The sequence below is a fragment of the Pongo pygmaeus genome, chromosome 8, assembly GCF_028885625.2.
Source record: "Pongo pygmaeus isolate AG05252 chromosome 8, NHGRI_mPonPyg2-v2.0_pri, whole genome shotgun sequence".
Lineage (NCBI taxonomy): Eukaryota > Metazoa > Chordata > Mammalia > Primates > Hominidae > Pongo > Pongo pygmaeus.
Window position 1 is genome coordinate 104,334,336 of NC_072381.2, and position 26,760 is coordinate 104,361,095.

Here is a 26,760-nt window from a genome sequence, read left to right on the forward strand (position 1 = left end):
ATTTTTAAAAATAAAAAAACTCCAAGAAATATGAGATTCTGTAAAGAGACCAAATCTATGATTCATTGGCATTCCTGAGACAGAAGAGAGATAAACAACTTGGAAAATATATTTGAGAATACAGTCCATGAAAATTTCCCTAATCTTCCTGGAGAGGCTGGTATGCAAATCCAAGAAATACAAAGGACCCTGGCTAGATACTATACAATATGACTATCCCCAAGGCACATAGTCATCAGATTCACTACAAAATAAAAAATCTTAAAGGCAGCTAGAGAGAAGAGTCAAGTCACTTACAGAGGAAACCCCATCAGGCTAACAGGAGACTTCTCAGCAGAAACCTTAAAAGCCAGAAGAAATCAGGGGACCTCTGTTTAGTGTTCCTGAAGAAAAGAAATTCCAAGTAAGATTTCATATCCTGCCAAACTAAACTTGAAATGTGAAATAGAAATAAAATCCTTCTCAGACAAGCAAACACTGAGAGAAGTCATTTTAATCAGACAAGCCTTACAAGAGGTCCTTAAGGGCATGCTAAACATGGAATCAAAATAACAACACCTGCTACCACATAAACACACTTAAGCACATATGCCACAGGCACTATAAAGCAATCACACAATCAAGCTGACAAAACAACCAGCTAACAACATAATGGCAGAATCAAAATCTCACATTTCAAAAGTAACCCTGAATGTAAATGAACTGAACACCCCACTTAAAAGGCACAGAGTGGCAAGCTGAATAAGAAGACAAGACCCAACCATTTGCTGTCTTCAAAACATCCATCTCACATGTAACAACACCCACAGGCTCAAAGTAAAAAGATGGAGAAGGATTTACCATGCAAACAGAAAACAAAAAAAAAAAATAGCAGGAGTTGCTATTCTTATATCAGATAAAATAAGTTTTGAACCAGTATAAAATAACAAGGGCAAAGAAGGGCATTACATAATGATAAAGAGTACAAGCACACAAGAAGACTTAACTATCCTAAAATATATACACACCTACATTGAGGCACCCAGATTCATAAAACAAGTTCTTCTCGGCCTACAAAAAGACTTAAGACAACCACACAACAACAGTGGGAGACTTCAACACCTCACTGATAGCATTAGACAGATCAAGGCAGAAAACTTACAAAGAAACTATGGACTCAAATGCAACACTTAACCAATTAGACCTAATAGACATCTACAGAACACTCCACCCAACAACGACAGAATATACATTCTTCCCACATGCACACAGAACATGTTATAAGATGAACCACATGCACAGTCATAAACCAAACTTCAATAAATTCAAAAAAATTGAAATAATATCATCCATATTCTTGGACTGCAGTGCAATAAAAATAAAAATCAAAGATATCTCAAAACTACACAAATACATGGAAATTTAATAATTTGCTCCCAAATAATTCCTGTGTAAGCACTGAAATTAAGGCAGAGATCAAAAAATTCATTGAAATTAATGAAATTAGGAGCAAAACATGCCAAAATCTCTGGAATGCAGCTAAAACAGTATAAGAGGAAATGCCTTTGAGAAGTTAGAAAGATCTCAAATTAACAATCGAACATTGCACCTAAAGGAACTAGAAGAAAAAAGAACAAACCAACCGTAAAGCTAGCAGTTCCTCTCTAACAATAATTACAGAAGAACCAAATGAAATTGAGATGCAAAAACCCATACCAAAAAATCAATGAAAACAAGAATTCATTCTCCAAAAAAATAAACAAGATTAACATATGGCTAGCTAGATTAGCAATGAAAAAAAGAGAAGATCCAAGTAAGTACAATAAGAAAAGACAGCAATGACTTTACAACTGATCCCATAGAAATACAAAATATCTCAGAGAATACTATGAACAACTCTATACACAAAAATTAGAAAATCTAGAGGACATGAATAAATTTCTGGAATCACACAATCTGTCAAGATTGACTCAGGAAGAGACTGAAACCCTGAATGGACCAATATCAAACTCTGAAATTAAATCAGTAATTTAAAAAACCTACCAACCAAAAATAGCCCTGGAACAGATGGATTCACAGATGAATTCTATCAGATGTACAAAGAAGAACTGGTACCAATACTACTGAAACTATTACAAAAAATCGAAGAGGAGAGGCTCCTCCCTAACTTATTTTAGGAAGCCAACATCAGCCTAATATCAAAGCCTGGCAGGAACACAGTGAAAAAATAAAAGTTTAGGCCAATATCCCTGATGACACAAAAATCCTCAATGACATACTAACAAACTGAATCCAGCAGCACATTAAAAAGTCAATATACCAGAATCAAGTACACTTTAATTCCTTGGATGCAAGGCTGGTTCAACATATGCAAATCAATAAATGTGATTCACCACATAAACAGAATTAAAAGCAAAGACCATATGATTACTTCAATAAATACAGAAAAAGCTTTTGATTAAATCCAAAATGTCTTTATGATAAAAACCCTCAACAAACTAAGCACTGAAGGAATATACCTCAAAATAGTAAGAGCTATATAACAAACCCTCAGCCAACATCATACTGAAAAGGCAAAAACTGGAAGCATTCCCCTTGATAACTGGAATAAGACAACAATGCCCACTCTCACTACTCTTATTCAACATAGTACTGGAAGTGCTAGCCAGTGCAATCAGGCAAGAAAAAAATAAATAAAACACAAATAGGAAAAGAAGACATCAAATCTCTTTGCTGCTGATATGATTCTGTACCTAGAAAACCCTAAAGACTCCTCAAAAGGCTACTAGAAACGATCAATGATTTTAATAAGGTTTCAGGATACAAAATCAATATACACAAATCAGTAGCATTTCCAAACACCAATAATGTCCATGCTGAGGGTGAAATTGAGAACACAATCCCATTTACAACAGCCACAAAGAAAATGAAATACCTAGGAATATAACTAACTAAGGGGGTGAAAGAGCTCCACAAGGATAACCACAAAATACTGCTGAAATAAATCAAATAAATGAAAAAACATTCCATGCTCTGGATGGAAAGAATCAATATCATTAAAATGGACATACTGCCCAAAGGAATCTGTAGATTCAGTGCTATACCTATCAAACTACCAGCATCATTCTTCACAAAATTAGAAAAAGATATTCTAAAATTCATATGGAATAACAATAAAAATGAGCCCAAATAGCCAAAGCAATCCTAAGCACAAAGAACAAATGTGGAGACAGCATGCTACCCAACTTCAAATGATATTATAGGGCTACTGTAACCAAAACAGCATGGAACTGGTATAAAAAACAGACACACAGACCCATGAAACAGAGTAGAAAACTCAAAAATAAAGCCACATATTTACAACCATCTGATCTTTGACAAGGCTGACAAAAACAAGCAATGGGGAAAGGAACTCCTATTCGATAAATGGTGCTGGGATAACTGGCTATCCATATGCAGAAGAATAAAACTAGATGCTTACCTTTCACCATATACAAAAATTAACCTAAGATGGATTAAAAATGTAAATGGAAAACCTCAAACTATAAAAATCCTAGAAGAAAACCTAGGAAATGCACTTTTCAATATTGGTCTAGGCAAAGAATTTTTGGCTAAGTCCCCAAAAGCAATTGCAACATAAACAAAAATTGATGAGTGGGACCTAATTAAACAAAAGAGCTTCTGCACAGCAAAAGAAACTATTACTAAAGAGACAACCTACACGATAGGAGAAAATATTCACAAACTTTGCATATGCCAAGGTCTAATAGCCAGAATCTTTTTTTTTTTTTTTTTTTTTTAACTTTATTTTTTTTTTTTTTCTTTTATTATTATTATTATTATACTTTAGGTTTTATGGTACATGTGCGCAATGTGCAGGTAAGTTACATATGTATACATGTGCCATGCTGGTGCGCTGCACCCACCAACTCGTCATCTAGCATTAGGTATATCTCCCAATGCTATCCCTCCCCCCTCCCCCCACCCCACAACAGTCCCCGAAGTGTGATGTTCCCCTTCCTGTGTCCATGTGTTCTCATTGTTCAATTCCCACCCATGAGTGAGAATATGCGGTGTTTGGTTTTTTGTTCTTGCGATAGTTTACTGAGAATGATGATTTCCAATTTCATCCATGTCCCTACAAAGGACGTGAACTCATCATTTTTTATGGCTGCATAGTATTCCATGGTGTATATGTGCCACATTTTCTTAATCCAGTCTATCATTGTTGGACATTTGGGTTGGTTCCAAGTCTTTGCTATTGTGAATAATGCGGCAATAAACATACGTGTGCATGTGTCTTTATAGCAGCATGATTTATAGTCCTTTGGGTATATACCCAGTAATGGGATGGCTGGGTCAAATGGAATTTCTAGTTCTAGATCCCTGAGGAATCGCCACACTGACTTCCACAAGGGTTGAACTAGTTTACAGTGCCACCAACAGTGTAAAAGTGTTCCTATTTCTCCACATCCTCTCCAGCACCTGTTGTTTCCTGACTTTTTAATGATTGCCATTCTAACTGGTGTGAGATGGTATCTCATTGTGGTTTTGATTTGCATTTCTCTGATGGCCAGTGATGGTGAGCATTTTTTCATGTGTTTTTTGGCTGCATAAATGTCTTCTTTTGAGAAGTGTCTGTTCATGTCCTTCGCCCACTTTTTGATGGGGTTGTTTGTTTTTTTCTTGTAAATTTGTTGGAGTTCATTGTAGATTCTGGATATTAGCCCTTTGTCAGATGAGTAGGTTGCGAAAATTTTCTCCCATTTTGTAGGTTGCCTGTTCACTCTGATGGTAGTTTCTTTTGCTGTGCAGAAGCTCTTGAGTTTAATTAGATCCCATTTGTCAATTTTGGCTTTTGTTGCCCTTGCTTTTGGTGTTTTAGACATGAAGTCCTTGCCCATGCCTATGTCCTGAATGGTAATGCCTAGGTTTTCTTCTAGGGTTTTTATGGTTTTAGGTCTAACATTTAAGTCTTTAATCCATCTTGAATTGATTTTTGTATACGGTGTAAGGAAGGGATCCAGTTTCAGCTTTCTACATAGGGCTAGCCAATTTTCCCAGCACCATTTATTAAATAGGGAATCCTTTCCCCATTTCTTGTTTTTGTCAGGTTTGTCAAAGATCAGATACTTGTAGATATGTGGCATTATTTCTGATGGCTCTGTTCTGTTCCATTGATCTATATCTCTGTTTTGGTACCAGTACCATGCTGTTTTGGTTACTGTAGCCTTGTAGTATAGTTTGAAGTCAGGTAGTGTGATGCCTCCACCTTTGTTCTTTTGGCTTAGGATTGACTTGGCGATGCGGGCTCTTTTTTGGTTCCATATGAACTTTAAAGTAGTTTTTTCCAATTCTGTGAAGAAAGTCATTGGTAGCTTGATGGGGATGGCATTGAATCTGTAAATTACCTTGGGTAGGATGGCCATTTTCATGATATTGATTCTTCCTACCCATGAGCATGGAATGTTCTTCCATTTGTTTGTATCCTCTTTTATTTCCTTGAGCAGTGGTTTGTAGTTCTCCTTGAAGAGGTCTTTCACATCCCTTGTAAGTTGGATTCCTAGGTATTTTATTCTCTTTGAAGCAATTGTGAATGGGAGTTCACTCATGATTTGGCTCTCTGTTTGTCTGTTATTGATGTATAAGAATGCTTGTGACTTTTGCACATTGATTTTGTATCCTGAGACTTTGCTGAAGTTGCTAGCCAGAATCTTTAAGGGACTTAATTCAACAAGCAGCTCTTTTCTGGCTGGAACCATGGATGGTGTAGAAGAGAAGAAGAAGAAGGTTCCTGCTGTGCCAGAAACCCCTAGGAAAAAGTGAAGGAATTTCACAGAGCTGAAGATCAAGCACCTAAGAAAGAAGTTTGCCCAAAGGATGCTTCAAAAGGCAAAAAGGAAGCTTATCTATGAAAAAGCAAAGCACTATCACTAGGAATATAGGCAGATGTACAGAACTGAAATTTGAATGGCGAGGATGGCAAGAAAAGCTGGCAACTTTAATGTACCTTCAGAACCCAAATTGGCGTTTGTCATCAGGATCAGAGGTATCGATGGTGTTAGCCCAAAGGTCCAAAAGATGTTTCAGCTTCTTTGCCTTCATCAAGTCTTCAATGAACCTTTGCAAAGCTCAACAAGGCTCCAATTACCATGCTGTGGACTGTAGAACCATATATTGCATGGGGGTACCCAAATCTGATGTCAGTAAATGAACTAATCTACAAGCGTGGTTATGGCAAAATCAATAAGAAGCAAATTGCTTTGACAGATAACCCTTTGATTGCTTGATCTCTTGATAAATATGGCATCATCTGCATGGAGGATCTGATTCATGAGATCTATACTATTGGAAAATGCTTCAAAGAAGCAAATAACTTCCTGTGGCCCTTCAAAGTATCTTCTCCACAAGGTGGAATGAAGAAAAAGACCACCCATTTTATTTTTCTAAGCTGGTCAGTTAATAAATAGTACCTGCTCCCAAATTGAAAAAAAAAAAAATAAGCAAGCCAAAACAATCCCATTCAAAAAGGGGCAAAGGACATTAACAGACACTTCTCAAAAGAAGACATACAAGTGGCCAAGAAACATATGAAAACATGCTCACTGTCAGTAATCATTAGAGAAATGCAAATCAAAACCACAATGAGATACCATCTCAAAGCAGTCAGAATGGCTATTTTTAAAAAGTCAAAAAAACAAGATATATTGGTGAGGCTGTAGAGAAAAGGGAGTGCTTATACACTGTTTTTGGGAATGTAAGTTAGTTCAACCACTATGGCAAGCAGTTTAGAGGTTTCTCAAATAACTTAAAACAGAGCTACCATTCAACCCCACAATCCCATTACTAGGTATACACCCAAAGGAAAATAGATCATTATACAAAAAGACACATGTACTTCTATGGTCACTACTGTGCTATTCAGAATAGCAAAGTCCTGGAATCAACCTAGGTATCCATCAATGGTGGACTAGATAAAGAAAATATGGTACATATATACCATGGCATATTATGCAGCCATAAAAAAGAATCAAATCCTGTTACTTGCAGCAACATGGATGGAGGCCATAATCCTAAGCGAATTAACACAGGAACAGAAAACCAAGAACCATATATTTTCACTTATAAGTGGGAGCTAAACATTAAGCACACATGGACATATACATGGGAAAAATAAACACTGTAGACTACTAGAGGAGGGAAGAACGGAGAAGGGCTTGGCTTGAAAATCTGCCTATTGGGTACTATGTGTACTACCTGGATGCAATATACCTGTACAAGAAATCTGCACATGTACTCCCTATATCTAAAGTAAAAGTTGAAGTTAAAAGAAATTCCCATATATTTTTTACTTCTTTTCTATACTCTATGCCATTGATCTTTTCATTTATTCCAGTGTTTTAAAACATTAGCATTACAACATAATATTTTCTAAAAATAAGCAAAGAGAAAGGGAACAGAAAAAATATTTGAAGAAACAGGCTGAAAGTATCTCCAAAATGATAAAATATAAAAACTAAATATTGAAAAAGCTCAAGAACCCCAAGTAAGATAAACATCAAGAGATCCAAAGCTAGTATCACAGTCAAATTTTGAAAGACAAAGGCAAAGATAAACTTTTGAAAGCAAGAGAAAAACAATTATACAAAGAAAAATAACAATATAATTAAAGGCTGGCTTCTAGTTAGAAACAGTAGAGAACAGAGGGCAGTAGACTGACATATTCAAAGTACAAGGGAAAAAAAACAACTTGTCTACCAAAGTTTCCAGATCCAGCAAAAGTATACTACAAATGCAAGGGTATAATAAAGATATACAAGATAAACAATTATTAACAAATAATAATTAAAAGGATTTTATCAAATAAAAAACATTTGCTCTTCAAAAGACAACATTAAGAAAAGTTTAAAAACAAGCTACAGACCAGGAGAAAATATTTTTTGCAAATTGCTTATCTAATAAAGGACTTCTACCCAGAATATATAATGAACTCTGACAACTTAATAATAAAAATGAACAATCCAATTAAAAATGGGCAGAGGAACTGAATAGATATTTAACTATATATAAATGGCTAATAAGCACATGAAAATATAGAGAACATCACTAGTCATTAAGGAAATGTAGGCTGGGCACAGTGGCTGAGGCCTGTAATTCCAGCACTTTGGGAGGCCAAGGCAGGAAGATTGCTTGAGGCCAGAAATTTAAGACCAGCCTGAGCAACATAGTGAGACCTCATCTCTACAAAAAAAGTGTTTTAAATTAGTCAGGCATGGTGACATGCACCTGTAATCCCAGTTACTTGGGAGGCTGAGGTGAGAGGATCACTTGAGCCCAGGAGTTTGAGGCTGCAGCGGGGTATGACTGCACCACTGGACTCAAGCCTAGACAAAAGAGCGAGGCTCTGTCTCAAAAGAAAAAACCCTAAAACTTGAAAAGATAACAAGTGTTGGTAAGAATGTGGAGAAAAGGGAACCTTTGTACTCTACTGGTGGGAATATAAATTGATACAGCCGTTATGGAAAACAGTATGGCTATTCCTCTAAAAACTGAAGATAGAACTACCATATGATCCAACAATCCTATTTCTGGGTATATATATAAAGGATTTGAATTATGTATGTCAAAGAGATAACTGCTCTCTCATATTCACAATAACGCTGCAATAAATGTGGAATCACTGCAATAAGTTATGGAATCAACTTAAGTGTCTATCAGCCTAAGTGTCCATCAACCAATGGACACCAAGAAAATGTGGTATATATACACAATAGAAACAATCAGACATTTAAAAGAAGGAAATTATGTCATTTGGGACACCACGGGTGAACCTGGAGGTCATTAGTATAAATGAAATAAGCCAGGCATGGAAAGACAAATTCCACATGAAATCTAAAACAATCGAACTCAGGGAAGCAGAGAGTAGACTGGTGGTTACCAAAGGCTGCAGAGTGGGGATAATAAGTAGATGTTAGTCAAAGGGTACAATGTTTAAGTTACACAGCAGGAATAAATAATAAATATTTGAGGTTTGGATATGTTAATTAGCTTGATTCGATCGTGTGTGTGTGTGTGTGTGTGTGTGTGTGTGTGTGTATGAAAAAAATCATACCATCATTTTGTACCCCATAAATATATACAGTTATCATTTGTTAATATTCAATAAAAAAACACAAAGTGAACAATTCAGTGAAAAAAATATATATCACTGGTGAAACCCCGTCTCTACTAAAAAGACAGAAAAATACAAAAAAATTAGCCAGGCATGGTGGCATGCGCCTGTAGTGCCAGCTACTTGGGAGGCTGAGGCAGGAGAATGGCATGAACCCAGGAGGCGGCAGTTGCAGTGAGCCGAGATCGCGCCACTGCACTCCAGCCTGGGCAACAGAGTGCAATATTTGCTTTACTGCAATGGTCTGGAACAGAACCTGCAATATTTCCAAAATATCCCTGTAAAATATTCTCCATTTTTCCCATGCAGCATTGATTTAGCACATAAACAAAAAAAAAGAAAGACCTATAAATAATAATTTACCCAATACTCTACTCAGGGCATTCATCAGTCTGTGCCAAATGGTACAGAAATCCCCAGGACACAGAGTTCAGGGCAGGCAAAGAAGCTAGTAATTGAGATAGGAAATCCAGGAGAAGAAAAAGCCATAGAAGAGGGAGTTACCAAAACTAAGCATAAATTGTAAGCATACAGTTGTAATCTAAGTATAAAATCTAAATATAAACTAACTTCCAACCTGTGAGACTCCGAAAAGTCTGGTAAAGCAACAGTTGGAAAGCTGAAAAGTCTGAACAGAGGTTTCAGCTGCTACCTAATTCAGGGAGAGTGTGTTTTAAGTTTGAATCCTAAAGAGTTTTGATAAACATCTTTGACTCTCCAGTGTATCTGCAGAAAGTAGTAATGCCATAGGAGTAAAGACTATGTCTCAGGACTATAGATTCACACTAAGAATAAAAGAAAAATGAAAACAGACCTGCTCTAGAAAAGTGTAAAATAAAGCCTACACTAGTTTAAGGTGATCAGCCAATAACTATGCTGTCTGCTTGAAATTAAAAAAAAAAAAAATCACTCTTCAGGGAACAAGAACAAAATCCAGATTCTCCAGGGTATATCAAATATAATTTCCAGTTACAATAAAAATTACTCTACAGGGTAATAAAAATGTGACCCATAATTAAAAGAAAAAGCAGTCAATAGAAAGAAACCCCAAACTGACACAGATGTTACAAATACAGACAAGAACTTTAAAGATGATATTATAAATATAATCAAGGACTATAGGAAAGAATGATCATGATGAATGAAAAGATGGAAAATCTAAGTAAAAAAAGATTATAAAAAATAACCAAGTGGAAACTCTAGAAATGAAAAGTACAACGTGTGAAATAAAAAATTAAATAGATGAGATTAACAGAAGACTGAAGCCATCTCAAGAAAAGTTCACAAACTTGAAAACAGAACAATAGAACAACCTTAAAGACCACAGAGAAAAAAAGACAGGACAAAATGAATAGAGTTTCAGGGTTTGTAGAACAATATCAAACAGTTGGCCATATGTGTAATTAGAATCTCAAAAAGAGAAAACTATGAAATTGTGGGGGGAAATTATGAAAAAAAATAATGGATGAAAACTTCCCAAATTTGATTTAAAAACATTGACTTTTAGATCCAAGAAGCTCAATAAACCAAATCAGGAAAAACATAAAGAGAACCACATGCAGCACATAGTAAAATAGCCATACCAAAGGTAATAAGAAAATCTTGACAGCAGCCAGAGTAAAATGACACATCACATGTAAAGGAGGAATGATGCAAATGAAAACTGACTCCTCATTGTAAAGAAGAAAAGGCCAAGAAAAAGTATGACATTTAAAAAATAAAAAGCAAAAACTATCACTTAGAATCTATAGCTTGGTAAGATATCCTTCAAAACTGAAACAGTGAAATAAAGACATCTTCATATGAACAAATGCAGAGAGGATTTATCTTGAAAAAACATACACTTCATGCCAAAGAAGTTATCTGGTGAAGAGAAATAATACCGGATGGAAATTGAAACATATAAAGAGAAATAAAGGTGATTGGAAATGATACATATATGGATAATTTTAACAGATGGTATTTTCCATCTTTTATTAATTTCTTGAAAAAAACAAACTGCCTATATATACTTAACACTACTAAACTGTACACTTAAAAATGGTTATGATCATAAATTTTATAATTTATTTTTACCACAATAAAACTTGGTAGTTTAATGAAAAAATTATAATATTATATTGTGGGGATTATAATACATGTAAATGTAAAATACATGACAATAGTATCAAAAAGGATGGGTGAGAAGTTAAATAAAATTATACCGTTGTAAAACTTTTCCATTTTATGGAAGTAGTATAATATTAACTCTAAGTAGATTGTGATAAGTTAAAGACCCATATTGTAATCTCTAGTGCAACCACTAAAAAACAGTACAAAAAGTTATAGCTAAAAAGACATTAGAAGAATTAAAATAAAACATCTAAAGATTTGATTAGCCCAAAATAAAGCAGGAATTTAAAAAATAGAAGAAAAACAAAACAGACAGGACAAAGGAAACAACAAAATGACAGACCTAGAATCCCACTTCCAATCATGTTGGTACTACACCAGTCCTCCTGACATAAGCAACTATAAACTTGAACGAACTATTTGTCGAAACCATTTTCAGGGAGTGGGCAACAGATAGGACATGATTACAACCCTTGAAAGAAAGGAAACTAATGATGTGAGCATCTAGCTCTTACTGGACACAATTTCCTGAATTAAGTACAGAGAGTTACAGTTTTTTTTTTTTTTTTTTTTGGAGACAGAGTCATGCCCTCCCGAATAGCTGGGACTATAGGTGCATGCTGCCATGCCCAGCTAATTTTTTTTTTTTTTTTTTGTATTTTAGTAGAGATGGAGTTTCACCATGTTGCCCAGGCTGGTCTCGAACTCCTGAGCTCAGGCAATCTGCCCGCCTCGGCCTCCCAAAGTGCTAGGATTATAGGCATGAGCCACTGCGCCTGGTCAAGAGTTGCAATCTTAGCAGATCAAAGTGATCCCACTGACCTGAGGCAGCAGAAATCAGAGTTCAGGCTGGTGAAAGTCACTGTAATCTACGAGACAAGACATCAGAGAAAAGGTGGCTATGAAGAGAAGGGAGAGCTAGGAGTTTACATGGAAAATTGCATGTGATTCCTAACTTAATTCACAGTTAGACAGTGCTATGTTTATCAGATAGCAGATATTACAGAGTTGAGAAAGGAACGGAGATATTAGAAGAAAAGCAATGTTAGAGTAAAAGCAGAGTTCCTGGCCCTATCAGAACAGAGCGATCTTGTTAATAACTTTAATAATACTGCTGGCATTCAGTTGAGACATCAAAATGCTACACTATAGAAGTAAAAGCTAAGCTCTAGTTTAGATCTCCCCTAAATCCACACTAACAAGGTCTGAAACCAAGTACTGATGAGATCCACAACAGAGACACAGTTTGCAAGTTAAGTCCTATTAAAATAGAGGGACCTGAAGAAACACCTCAAGATCACAGATCTTCCACAGATCTGTACTAACAAAGCATAAAACCAAGCCTACAATAGTTTAAGGTGACCAGCCAGTAACTGAATTGCCTGTTAAAATAAGAATCAATACTATTCAGAGGAAGATAATGGAATCCGACTACTCTACAATATTTATTGTTTTTTGTTTGTTTGTTTGTTTTTGAGACGGAGTCTCGCACTGTGGCCCAGGCTGGAGTGCAGTTGCGTGATCTTGGCTCACTGCAACCTCCGCCTCCTGGATTCAAACAATTCTCCTGCCTCAGCCTCTTGAGTAGCTGGGATTACAAGTGCCCAGCACCATGCCCAGCTAATTTTTTGAATTTTTTTAGTAGAGACAGGGTTTCACTATGTTGGCCAGGCTGGTCTCAAACTCCTGACCTTGTGATCTGCCTGCCTCAGCCTCTCAAAGTGCTGAGATTACAGGTGTGAGCCACTGTGCCCAGCCTACTCTACAATATTTTTAACTGTAATGTCAGTATTCAATTAAAAATTCACCAGATACATAAGAAACATATACCAGCTATATATGGAAAATGTTATCCATAGTCAAAAATAAATAAATAAACCAAAACAAGCATTTTAATTGGTCAACAGAAACCAAATCAGAAATGGCCCAGATGTTGGACTTAGCAGACAAAGACATTCGAGCAGCTACTGTAAATATGTGAAGAATTAAAAGAATATGTAGTTTTAGTAAGTTAAGAGATTAACATGGAGAAATGGAAACTAAATACACATACAAGGGACCAAACAAAATACTAGAGCTGGAATTAAAAACTCACTAGATGGGCTTAAAAGCAGGTTGTAGAAGAAAGAGAAGTGAACTTGAGGACAAATCAATAAAAATAATACGCTTTGAAGAAGAGAGGGAAGAAATTATTGAAAAATATAAAAGCCTCACGGATATTTGGAACAATATAAAATGACCTAATATAATTGAGTCCTGAAGGAAACTGAAGCTGATAAAATATTGGAAAAAATAATGGCCAAAAATTTCCCAATTTTGGTGAAAAACACCCACTGTAAACCTTAAAACCCAAAGATTGAAACTCACAAGTATGTTATCTTACCACAAAATTAAATTGAAAATCAATAATACTGAGATATCTAGATAATCTCCTAGTAGTTACAAATTAAATAACATATTTCTAAATAACCCATGGGTCAGGGAAGAAATCAGAAGAAAAATTAGAATGTATTTCTAACTGAATAATAATACCATAACGTATCGAAATTTGTGGGATGCAGCCAGAACAGTGTTTGAAGAAGGGAACTTACAGCTTCAAGCGCCTATATTAGAGACAAGAAAAATATTTAAAATCAATTATCTAAATCTCCACCTTAACAAGCTAGAGAAGGAAGGGCAAATTAAATCCAAAGTAGTAAGACAGGAATAATAAAGATCAGAGTTGAAATCAGCAAACAATAGAACAAATTAATAAAATCCAAAGTTTTTCTTTTAAAAGATTAACAAAACTAATAAGCACCTAGCAAGAATAAGGAAAAAGACTTTAAGAACACAAATTAACAATATCAGGAATAAAAGCAGACAGCACTACAGATCCTATAGACATTAAAAGAACAATATAGGACTATTATAAACAACTTTATGGCAAAACATTTGGTAACTTAAATGAAATGAACAAATTCCTTTTAAAAAAAACTACAATTTAACAAAATTAACTCATGAAAAAACAGAAGATCTGAATATTCCCATACATATTAGAGAAACTAAATATATAATAAAAATTTCCCAAAAAGAAAACTCCAGGTGCAATTGGGTTCACTGGTAAATTCAACCTTGAAGGAAGGCTTAACATCAATAGTACACAAATGCTTTCTGAAAATAAAGGAGAAAAGAATGCTTTCACCTCATTTTATGAGATAGCTTAAGCCTGATGCAAAAATCTGACAAGCTGTTAATCTGAGAAGAAAAAAAGGTTATAAACCAATAGCCCAAATCCTCAACTAAGTTCTGGGAAGGGTGGTCTTTTCAACAAATGTTGCTGGAACAATTGAATAAACATATGGGAAAAGTGAATATTAATCTCCCTAAAAATTAATTGATGTGAAATGGATCATAAACTTCATTGTAAGAGCTAAAGTTATAACATGTGTAGAAGAAAACAAAGGAGAAAAAATTTTATGCCCTTGGGAGTAGACAACAATTTCTTAAATGGGACACAGAGAGCATTAACCATAAAATGAAATTTTGATAAACTGGATTTTATCATAATCAAAACTTTCTACTCTATAAAACTGAAAACAAGTTAGAAGTTAACATGAGAAATCATATATCAATTGTAGGATATTCATACAATGGAAAACAACTCAGAAATTTTTTAAGTGAACTATTGATACATACAACAAAAGTGGATGAGTATTGAGAACGTTATGTTAAGCTTAAACAAGAAACAAAAGAGTACGTATGAAGTATATGAACAGGTGAAATAATCTATAGTGACAGGTTGCCTTTGGGAGGTGAGGATTTGCTGGAAAGAAATGATAAGGGGACTTTCTGGGTGATGAAAATGTTCTAGATCTTGACTGAGGTGGTGGTTACATAGGTGTATAATTTTATCAAAACTAATCAAATTGTACATGTAAGATGTTTGCATTTTACCACATATAAATTTTACTTCAATTTTTTAAAGTTACAATATGGGAAAAACCTTCAGTTCCTACCAATTTATGTAATTTTGTATCTAGATTTCAGTAAGTACCAAGTACTAAATAAAATAAAAGCAAGTGACCCATGTGCCTTACCTGAACCAAACTATAGACCATAACATAGCTAAAATGAAAGATTCTAAAATCCTCCCATTTAATACTCTACAGATTAGGAAAGGTATATTCACAATTTTTTTGTGAATATACACCAAAGGAGGGTAGGCAACAGCATGGGATTTGATCTGTCATCTGCTTCTTCCCTTAACCACTGCCCAACAATGCTAAACTTCCAAGAAAAACCCACCTGACCCCTCTGGAGATCAAAAAATGCCTATAAGCTTTCAGACACTGCCACCATAAGTTGGGGATAACTCCACACTCAGTTTGTCAACAAGACAACAACCAGGTCCAATCCAGAAGCAGTTGCTTCCTCAGTAGCCCCATCAAGTTCATTCAAGTCAGGAAGACTGACCTTTCCCAACATTAACCCAGGATTCTAATCAAGCTGACATGGTGATGAACTTATTTGGTCCAGCTGGCTGCAAAAATACATGCATGAATTCTTTCTTGCTCACTCTCATGCTATCTTTTCCCTCCCCTCTTCCTCTTTCTTTTCTTTTCACATATGCACAAACAGTCACATTGTCTTACAAGACAAGTGAACACTGAATCTTATGGGTTAAAAAAAACAGATGTCTTCCAATTTTCCTTCACAAAACCATATTTTATATCGGGTTCTTCTATGGATTTATAGCCAATGAAGGGATGTTACTACATTAGCTCATAGAGGGGAATGTAGAGGGGAATGATAAAAACTGTAAAGGGAGAGTCAGACAAGGCAAAGAGAAGCTATCCAGAAGGCTGCAACTGGAGAAGCATGACAAATGGGCAGCACAGTTTTAGAGGGTTCCGGCAGAAAGGCAGATTGCCTGACTGGGAGAGATTCTCCACAGCTGGAGCACCACACACACCATCTGGAATTTTTTAAATCTGCTTTCCCCAGGTGATCTGATTCTCAGAGTGCCAGTAGAGATGAGAAAAGGGGGGAATTGTATAGCTCAAAACAGCTTCAAATGTTCCCCAAATTAGTTAATGAAATCTTGTTTGAATCAGTTTCAGCTTCTCCTCCAAACTGAGCCTCTAGTTTTGTGTTGTCATTTCCATTTCCTCACAAAGACCTGAATGTTTGGAGTCTCACCCCTAAACGTTTCCTATACCAAGGAGCAAAACAGGATTCCAAGCATGGTAGTCAAAAATGGCACTCAAACTGTTGGATCTGATCCAAATTTCCCAATACAAGCCAACAAAGCTTCATTTTCAGTTTCACTCCTCTTGACTAGTCTTAGCACTTTGTTTAGGTATTGCCAAATGGAGAGCCTACATACTGAGATCCTCAGCTCTTTCCAAGATGATCCAAACTCTATATTTTAAGCAATAAAAGAAAATATGATTTTAAAAACTAAGAGCAACCAGTAACTCTCATAATAACGAAAGACTTTGATTTTTCTTTTTTTCACAAACATATATGTGTCTGTGAATTTGAAGGTGGAGTTGGGTGGGGATGTGTGAAAGAGAAAGAAGAATAGAGCTTACTTGGAAATGGGGGGCAAGGGAAGAAATAAAAGTTAACAGGAAAGAAATTCTGCCTCAGTCTGCTACCCACCTTTTTGGAGGGGAGATAGTAATTATTTTAGGCTTTGTGAGCCATATGGGCTCTGTTACAACTACTCAACTCTGTTGTAGCATAAAAGCAACCATAGACAATATGTAAATGAATGAGCATGGCTGTGTTCCAATTTATGAATACTGAAATTTGGATTTCATATACTTTTCACATGTCATGAAATATTATCCTTCCTTTGATTTTTTTCAATCATTTAAAAATGTTAAAACCATTCTTAGTTTGCAGACCATACTAAAACAGGAAGCAGGCCAGATTTGGCCCATGGGCCATAGTTTACCAATCCTTATAACATACCAGTAAAGACCATTATACAAGCTTCAGCTTTAGAATTCCACAATGGTTGCAGTAAGAGTCTCACATGGTGTCTTACCCAGAATAGATTTTTTTAAGTGTTCAATTCTACTATGAAGAACTGTGAATTTTTCACTCTCAGGATCAGCAGATGTCTGGAGGTCTAAATAAATATATATCTGAAATACATTTCTTCACTACTTTCAAACTTTCAAAAATTCTCTACTTGCCCATTCTTTTTACATATTTTCTTTCATTCTCATTGGCATAAAGAAAAAGTCGTCTCTTGGTGACCATGAGCATTTTCAAGTATTTACTAGTGTTTTATTTTGGTATTAATAAAGGCTAATACAGGTACCAGTATCTTTCTTTTCTCTCTCCTTTTTTAAATAAACATATTTCCCCCCAAATAAATCAGCATATCTATCTTAATAGATTTATTTTCCGGGAACAACAAATGCATGTCATTTTAAAAGAGAAAAACAGTTGGGCACAAAAAAATACACAAGAGCAGCACAAAATTTATAACTGTTAAGTGTCTGCAAATACTTTTCACAGTTCTCACTAAAGGGACTACACATAGATAAAGATACCAGGACATAAGCTGATAGAGCTAATAAATATGGTCTTGCTCTTAAAAAAATGTACAGTCTAGTTGTAGAAGTATAAAAGACATACAAAAGAGTAATATAATAACTGCAAATACTTCACATAATTCAACATATATGAAAATTTCTAACAATATAAAATTCTATATTGACATAATAGAAATAAAAACCTACAGAAATTGTAATTAGAAATATGCCATAAAAAGTAATAATATAATACAACATCTCCCCCTCCACACACAAAAATAAACCTATGGATATAAAAGAATAATTATTCAAAAAGAAAAAGAGGACAATTATTTAAAATATAGTAAAATATGGGAAATAAATAACAAAAGACATAAGAAAAGGATAATATGGGCATAAAAGAATGTCCTTGAGGCATATATTTGGGGACATATTTTTATGTGTAATGTCAACTATGTATTAAACAATTTAAGCTTAGAAGAGGTGGAGCAAGATGGCCAAATAGAATCTTTCACTGATTGTCCTCCACACAGGAACACTAAATTTAACAACTATCTATCCAAAAAAACACCTTCATAAAAAACAAAAATCAAGCTGGGCGCAGTGGCTCACGCCTGTAATCCCAGCACTTTGGGAGGCCGAGGTGGGCAGATCACCTGAAGTCAGGAGGTCGGGACCAGCCTGACCAACATGAAGAAACCCTGTCTCTACTAAAAATACAAAATTAGCCAGGCGTGGTGGTGCATGCAGGAGGCAGGAGAATCACTTGAACCAGGGAAGCAGAGGTTGCGGTAAGCCGAGATTGGGCCATTGCGCTCCAGCCTGGGCAATAAGAGTGAAACTCTGTCTCAAAAAAAAAAAAAAAAAAAAAAAAGGTGAGCAATCTAAGTGTCCATCAACAGACTAATGGATAAAGAAAATGTGGTACATATATACAATAGAATACTATTTAGCCATAAAAAGAATGAGATCCTGTCATCTGCAAAAACACAAATGGAACTGGAGGTCATTAGGTGAAATAAACCAGGAACAGAAAAATGAACTTTGCATGTTCTCACTTACTTGTGCGAACTAAAAATTAAAACAAATGAATTCATAGAGATAGAGAGTAGAATGATGGTTATCAGAGGCTGGGAATGGCAGTTGTTGGGGGTAAGAGAGTCAGAATGGTTAATAAAAATTTAAATTTTTTTTTAATTTAAAAAAGTTCAAGCTCATAGTGTTTAAAATTTTACAGAAAAATGGGTGAGGGAGACAATAATAAAGAATTCAAGGTAATTAATTATATGCTGACAGGTACACATGATAATTAATCCAGGAATCCAAAGAAGGCTGTGGACTAGGGTGGTGGTTTACAGAGGACCATGGTCCTGCATAGAGCTTTGCAGAAAAGAAATCCAGATGTTGAGAGGAAGATGTGGTGCACCAGATCTAGGACTCCAACTCTAGTGTCCCATGTCCCAGATGACCCAGTATGCATCCATTGTAACACACCTCCCCTACACCAAGTCCTCAAGTGAGGTGTGTTCATGTCTGTTTCTCTCTCAAAATTTTCCAAAAGTTGCCTTTTAATATCTGAATTTATAATTATAGGTTTACTTAGAAGACTAAATGTAGCTGGGGTTTGTTTTCATTTGTTTTTTATCAGTATAGCAGGACAGTTAACACAGTTTCTAGCATAAGGCAAATCTATGCTTAAATTCCAGCACTGCCATTATTGATTTTATGGCTTTAAGTAACATTTTACCTGTCAAGTATGTAGTAGATGTCCTGGAATATAATAAAAACTCAATAAATGTTAGCCATTGTTAAAGAACACATTCATCCTCTCCCATATTTTCACCTAAGTTGGGCAATACAGCACAGTAGTTAAAATGGTTAGGAGCACAGACTATGGAGCCCTTTGCTCTGCCAATTACTAGCTGTTTGAGCTCGGGCAAATTACTTACTCTCTGTGTCTCATGTTCCTTATCTGCAAATACATTTGTTGTGAGGATTAAACGAGATATTGTACATAAAGTACTTTTGTTAATAAAAGTAAATTCATAAGGTAGGAATTTCCATCTACTGAGAAGTATTGAGGAGATAATTTTGGATTTTTCCCCATGGATGGGAATGGAGCAGTGACTGCATGTGACTACAGTAAGGTCATGGTGGTGGTGAGGAGAGCAGAGAGGGCATAGAGGAGGGAGAAATGGGCATGCAAAGCAACTGCCCCAAGTCTTTTATCAATTTGCTTCCAAAATCCCTATCAAGAGGCTCTGCTTCAACTGGCCAGTAACTCATACTGCTTATGAGTTAGAATCCTAACCAATATTACATCCAAGGGCAGTGTTCTATTTTACAACGAGATTAAACTATGCACAGTGTTCTGTATCTTGATTTCTTTATTTGATGATAACTCCCTCATACAAGTCTTACCTTGCTTTCTAGATTTCAGATTGGCTAGGAGGTGGATGCCAGTTTCTCCTAGTGTCTCTGCTCCTGTCCAACTCCAGGTGACAGAATGTTTAAGAAGAATTTATGTGATTTAATCCATGCTAGGAGAGTAAACTGTCCACAACTAGTTCTCAGTTAGACAGAAGAATGAAATGTACCATTCTTACAACATTCTTCCAGCCATTCTTCTTATTCACAGACATTTGGTATCCAGTAGCCAAATCTTCCCATTAAATATTTTGAGAGCATTTTAAATAGTTTTTTTTTCTGTTGCATTTTTTTCTACTTGCCATCTCTCTGTTATCTACTGATATAAGGCCTAAGAGACCAGTATCAGCACCATTACCTTCAATCAGAGCCAAAACCTTATATCTGGAATCAAGGGAACCACTGAGATTTCAGCCAGTAATCTGTCCATAGGCACAGCCAATGATCAGAGCCAGAAATCATGAAGTAAGCAAAGTTAGTATCTAAGATGTGAGCCAAGAGCCATAAAACAACATTGGCAGAGGAGAGGTGAGGAAGGGAAATGGGTGTCAAATGTAAGCCAAAGAAGTTACAAACACCTCATATCACCAGAACCACCCAGAGACCATTGCAAAACTAAACTATTAGTCCTGCTTTAGGCACACCCTCCTTAAACACTGTTGACCAATAGCTGGTCCCTGAGAAGCAGTTAGTCTGAAAGAAAACAAGGATGGTACTAAAGCCTTCTTTGTTCTGTGGCTCCCATTCACCTATTTTCTACTTTCCCTTGTCATGGTGTGCATTTCTAGCGTGAGCCTGATGTGAGCCCTTCCTTCTAGAGCAAGTCACTGAAGCCCTATGAACCTCAGTTAGTTCATCTATATGATGATGATAGTAATTTTTACCTTCATAAGTTTGTTTTAGGAGTTATATGAGAATATATTGAAAATCTTGAAGATCTGACAAAATAAAAATAAATTTTTTGGAAGAAAAGTTAAAAAAGATAAACATAAGACCGAAGAAAATATTTATGACAAATATTTAACAAAATGTTAGTACCCCAATAATCCAAAAATGCTCCCAAATCAATATGAAAAATACAAACAACACACACATAGAAAAAAGAAACAGCAAGGGTATATACATAGGCAATTTGCAGAAGAAATACCAGAGGCTCCATCTCATTAGGGATAAGGAAATTGCAAACAGGAAGATAGCACTTTTCAGCTTGGCAAGAATTAAAAAGATTGGTAATACCCATGTTGGCAAGGGTGTGGAGAAAAAGAATACTCACATTCACAGTTGAAAAGAGTGTAAACCATTTAGGTAGGCAATTTCCCTGTACTATTTAAAATGTGAATAACCTTTAGTCTATCAATTCTACTTTTAGTAAATTGTCAATCAGAAATATTATCACAAGTTCATAAAAATACACATAAAAGGATGTAGATTAAAATAACTAAATTAATGGTAAATAAATGCCTATACACAAATATTTTATATTTATGCATTTGTTACATATGTTTATATAAATGTGCTTATATGTGCATAGAAATATAAATATATGTTCATATGTGCATATAAAAAGGTCTGGAAGGCCGGGCACAGTGGCTCACGCCTGTAATCCCAGCACTTTGGGAGACTGAGGCATGTGGATCACCTGAGGTCAGGAGATTGAGATCATCCTGGCCAACATGGTGAAACCCCATCTCTACTAAAAATACAAAAATTATCTGGGCATGGTGGCACTTGCCTGTAATCCCAGCTACTCAGGAAGCTGAGGCAGGAGAATTGCTTGAACCAGGGAGTTGGAGGTTGCAGTGAGCTGAGATCACGCCACTGCACTCCAGCCTGGTGACAGAGCGAGACTCCGTCTCAAAAAAAAAAAAAAAAGAAACAGAAAAAGGTCTGGAAGTTTATACAGCTGCTAATGATATCTATTCCAGGGAAACAGGGTTAGATAACAAGAGTTGGGGTAGAAGGAACTTGTACTTTATATATTTTATTTAAATATATAAACTGCCATGTACCTCCTAGCCAATCTGAAATCTAACAAAGAAGTAAGATTTGTGTGAGGGAGTAATCATCAAATAAAGAAAGCAAGATACAGAACACTGCACAGTTTAATCCTCTTATAAAACACTACCCTATAATGTAATATTGGTTAGGATTCTAACTCATAAGCAGTGTAAGTTACTGGCCAGCTGAAGCAGAAACCTCTTGACAGGGATTTTGGAAGCAAACTGATAAAAGACAGGCACAGTTGCTTTCCATGACCATTTCTCCCTCCTCTATGCCCTCTCTCCTCACCACCACCATGACCTTACTATAGTTATATGCAATCACTGTCCCATTCTCAATTATGGGGAAAATATTTACTTAAATATATATATATATCCCATAATTTTCCCCAACCAACATGAACTTCCTTCTTAACATTTAAAAAAAGTTTTGCCAATTATTAAAAAAAGCATAATATTATTCTAAAATACACCTTATCAACCAAAAAAAAAAAATTAAGGTGATACACAGTATGAAATGTTACTATTTCTTGTCAGAATTTCTTATTTAAAATTATTTGAGTCAAGAAAAATTTTTTAAAAGTTGTTTCAAGCTTCCTATGCTTGACATAAGGAAATGTGGTAATTCTAGATTTAAAATACAGAATTATAACACTATTTAGAAACAATATAATCAGAAAAAAATTCCTGTAAATTTTTTCCTTCTCTACTATTATTCTCATGTTTAAAGCTTATTGCAGACATTAATATTATTCCTAGAACATGAAGCTTTCCCTGACCTACTTGTCTTCTAAAATAATTACACCAAACTTAAATTTCCTTCTTTTTATATCTTCCCATTTTCTCAGTTTGTCAGATAATTTTAAATTTGAACATATTTCTCTCTGGTACAAGACCACCAGCTCAATTTTGTGATATTCTTTCCATTTTCAGTAAAGACAATATAAACATGTTATGATGTTATCCAAAAATATGAATCATGAAAAACTGTGTTAAGCTCAGAGGCAAATGGAGCAGCAGTATCCAAAACTATTAGGTCAGTGCAGTCTGCCTTTGGTGTGCGCATTTTCCTTCTGCACCCAGTTTGCCTTTGGTGCTGCTTTCCAAGATATCCATCTCCCTCCCAACAAAGCCTACTTTCTGGAAAGGATGTGAAAAACAAATTTACATTGATTAGTTAAAAAAACACACACAAAGGAATACAGCTATAACTGCTAAATTTTAAAAATCAATTATTTTTATTCAACATGAACCCCCCACATTCCCAGGTATTTGATATGAGTTGAACCAAATTGATGGGCCCTGTTCTCAGAGAACATGGACAACAGATAAACAGGCATACCATTACATAAAATTGTAATACTCACTATGATAGGGTTAAGACAGAGTGTTATGAAAGAGGAGGTCTAATCAAGTACAAACACTCAGAGAATTCTAGAAGAAGAAATATCTAAGCCAAGGCTTGAAGAGTGAGTAGGCATTAACCAGACAAAAGTGGGTAGGAGGAAGGAAGTATTAAAAATGATTTATTGATACCTCTGAAACCACATCACCTGCTTTATCCAAAATACATGTCTGATCCTGATGAGCAATGATGTTGGGAACAAAATCCAACCCTTCTAACTTCCAGTTTCTTTCATCATTTGGAATACTATTTCCCTCCCTTCTTCACCTCTCTTCAGCTTTAAAGGATCATGGAAAACAATTGAACGAGTAAAATGAGAAGTCACAGAAATCCATAAGTACAAGGCAGAAAGTCAATAAGTATAGGCACGCAGCTGGGAAAATTGTTTTCTAACTAGAGGACTAATGTTTGGGACAAAACAGAATTCCCAGCAACAGTGTATATGCCCCTAAAGATTATAGCTTTGGCAGGGCAGTAAATATTCAACCCCAATATCCAAACAGAACAAATATCTGGATAGTCTCTGCCAAACCAAGATTACAAACTGTTACTACAGCTTCTGAAGTAAAAATAATCAGCAATAAATTTATCCATTTTCAGTTAAGCAATACTTAGAGGGAAATTTATAGTTTTAAATGGCTCTATTAGAAAAGGAAAAAGATGTCTCAAATAAATGACCTAAGTTTCTACCTTAAGAACCTAGAAAAGGAAGAGTAAACTCAACCCCAAGCAAAGAAAAGACAGGAAAAAAAATAAAGATTAGAGTTGTATTAGTCTATTCTCATGATGCTAATAAAGACATATCCGAGACTGGGTAACTCCAACTCACAGTACCACATGGCGGGAGAGGCCTCACAATCATGGCAGAAGGCAAATGAAAAGCAAAGTCGTGTTTTACATGGCGACAGGCAAGATAACTTGTTCAGGGGAACTCCCATTTATAAAAGCATTAGATCTTGCCAGACTTATTCACTACCATGAGAACAGTATGGGGGAAACTGCCCACATGATTCCATTATCTCCACCTGGCCCCACCCTTGACACATGGGGATTATTACAATTCAAGGTGAGATTTGGGTGGGGTCACAGCTAAACCATATCATTCTGCCTCTGCCCCCCACCCCCCCTCAAATCTCATGTCCTCACATTTCAAAACCAATCATGCCTTCCCAACAGTCCTCCAAAGTCTTAACTCATTTCAGCATTAACTTAAAAGTCCACAGTCCAAAGTCTCAACTGAGACAAGGCAAGTCCTTTCCACCTATAAGCCTGTAAAATCAAAAGCAAGTTAGTTACTTCCTAGATACAATCAGGGTACAGGCATTGGGTAAATACACCCATTCCAAATGGGAGAAACTGGCCAAAACGAAGTAGCTATAGACCCTATGCAAATCCAAAATCCAATGGGGCAGTCAAATCTTAAAGCTCCAAAATGATCTCCTTTGACTCCATGTCTCACATACAGGTCATGCTGATTCAAGAGGTAGGCTCCCACAGCCTTGGGCAGCTCCGCCCCTGTGGCTTTGCATGGTACACCCCACCTCCTGGCTACTTTCACAGGCTGGCGTTGAGTGTCTGTGGCTTTTCCAGGTGCATGGTGCAAGCTGTCAGTGGATCTACCATTCTGGGGTCTGGAGGATGGTGGCCCTCTTCTCACAGCTGCCCTATGCAGCGCCCCAGTGGAGACTCTGTATGGGGGCTCTGACCCCACATTTCCCTTCCACACTGCTCTAGCAGAGGTTCTCTATGACGGTTCCACCCCTGCAGCAAAATTCTGCCTGGACATCCAGGCCTTTCCATACATCCTCTGAAATCTAGGTGAAGGTTCCCAAACCTCAATTATTGACTTCTCTGCACCCGTGGGCCCAATGCCATGTGGAAGCTGCCAAGGCTTAGGGCTTGCAACCTCTAAAGTAATAGCCTGAGCTGTATGTTGGCTTCTTTTAACCACAGCTGGAGCAGCTAGGACACAGGGCACCAAGTTCCAAGGCTGCACACAGTAAAAGGGGCCCTGGGCCTAGCCCACAAAACCATTTCTCCCTCTTAGGCCTCTGGGCCTGTGATGGGAGGGGCTGCTGTGAAGGTCTCTGACTTGCCCTGGAGACATTTTCCCCATTGTCTTGGTGATTAACATTTGGCTTCTTGTTAATTATGCAAATTTCTGCACCAGGCTTGAATTTCTCCTCAGAAAATGGGTATTTCTTTTCTATTGCATTGTCAGGCTACAAATTTCCCAAACTTTTATGCTCTGCTTCCTCTTGAATACTTTTAGAAATTTCTTTTGCCAGATACCCTAAATCATAACTCTCAAGTTCAAAGTTCCACAGATCTCTAAGGCAGGAGGAAACTGCCACCAGTCTCTTTGCATAGCAAAAGTGACCTTTACTCCAGTTCCCAACAAGTTCCTAATTTCCATCTGAGACCACCTCAGCCTGAACCTTCTTGCCCATATCACTATCAGCATTTTGCTCAAAGCCATTCAACAAGTTTCTAGGAAGTTCCAAACTTGCCCGCATCTTCCTGTCTTCTGAGTACTCTAAACAGTTCCAGTCTCTGCCTGTTACCCAGTTCCAAAGTCACTTCCACATTTTCAGGTATTTTTACAGCAGCACCCCAGTACTCGGTACCAATTTACTATATAAGTCTGTTCTCATGTTGCTAATAAAGACATATGGTAATTTGCAAAGGAAGGAGGTTTAATTGACTCACAGTTCCACGTGGCTGGGGAGGCCTCACAATCATGGCAGAAGGCAAATGAAGAGCAAAGTCACATCTTACGTGGCAGCAGGTAAGAGCTTGTACAGGAGAAGTTCCATTTATAAAGCCATCAGATCTTGTGAGACTTATTCACTACCATAAGAACAGTGTGGAAGAAACTGCCCCCATGATTCAATTATCTCCACCTGGCCCCACATGTGGATTATTACAATTCAAGGTCAGATTTGTGTAGGGATACAGCTGAACCATATCAAGAGTGCAAATCAATTAAATCAATTTTAATATCAAATGAATATTTTAATTATGAATTAAAATATTTATGTTGGTGGGAATGTAAATTAGTTCAACCATTGTTGAAGATGATGTGGCAATTCCTCAAAGATCTAGAACCAGAAATAATATTTCCCCCAGCAA

At 36.3% G+C, this 26,760-nt stretch overlaps 1 protein-coding gene and 1 pseudogene across 2 annotated transcripts in view; one reads left to right on the forward strand and one right to left on the reverse strand.

The window, feature by feature from the left end:
- Positions 1 to 26,760, reverse strand: part of HPSE2 (heparanase 2 (inactive)) — a 741,938-nt gene that overhangs the window by 571,028 nt on the left and 144,150 nt on the right. The gene's annotated exons all lie outside the window — the stretch shown is intronic.
- Positions 5,740 to 6,449, forward strand: LOC129006488 (large ribosomal subunit protein uL30-like; annotated as a pseudogene).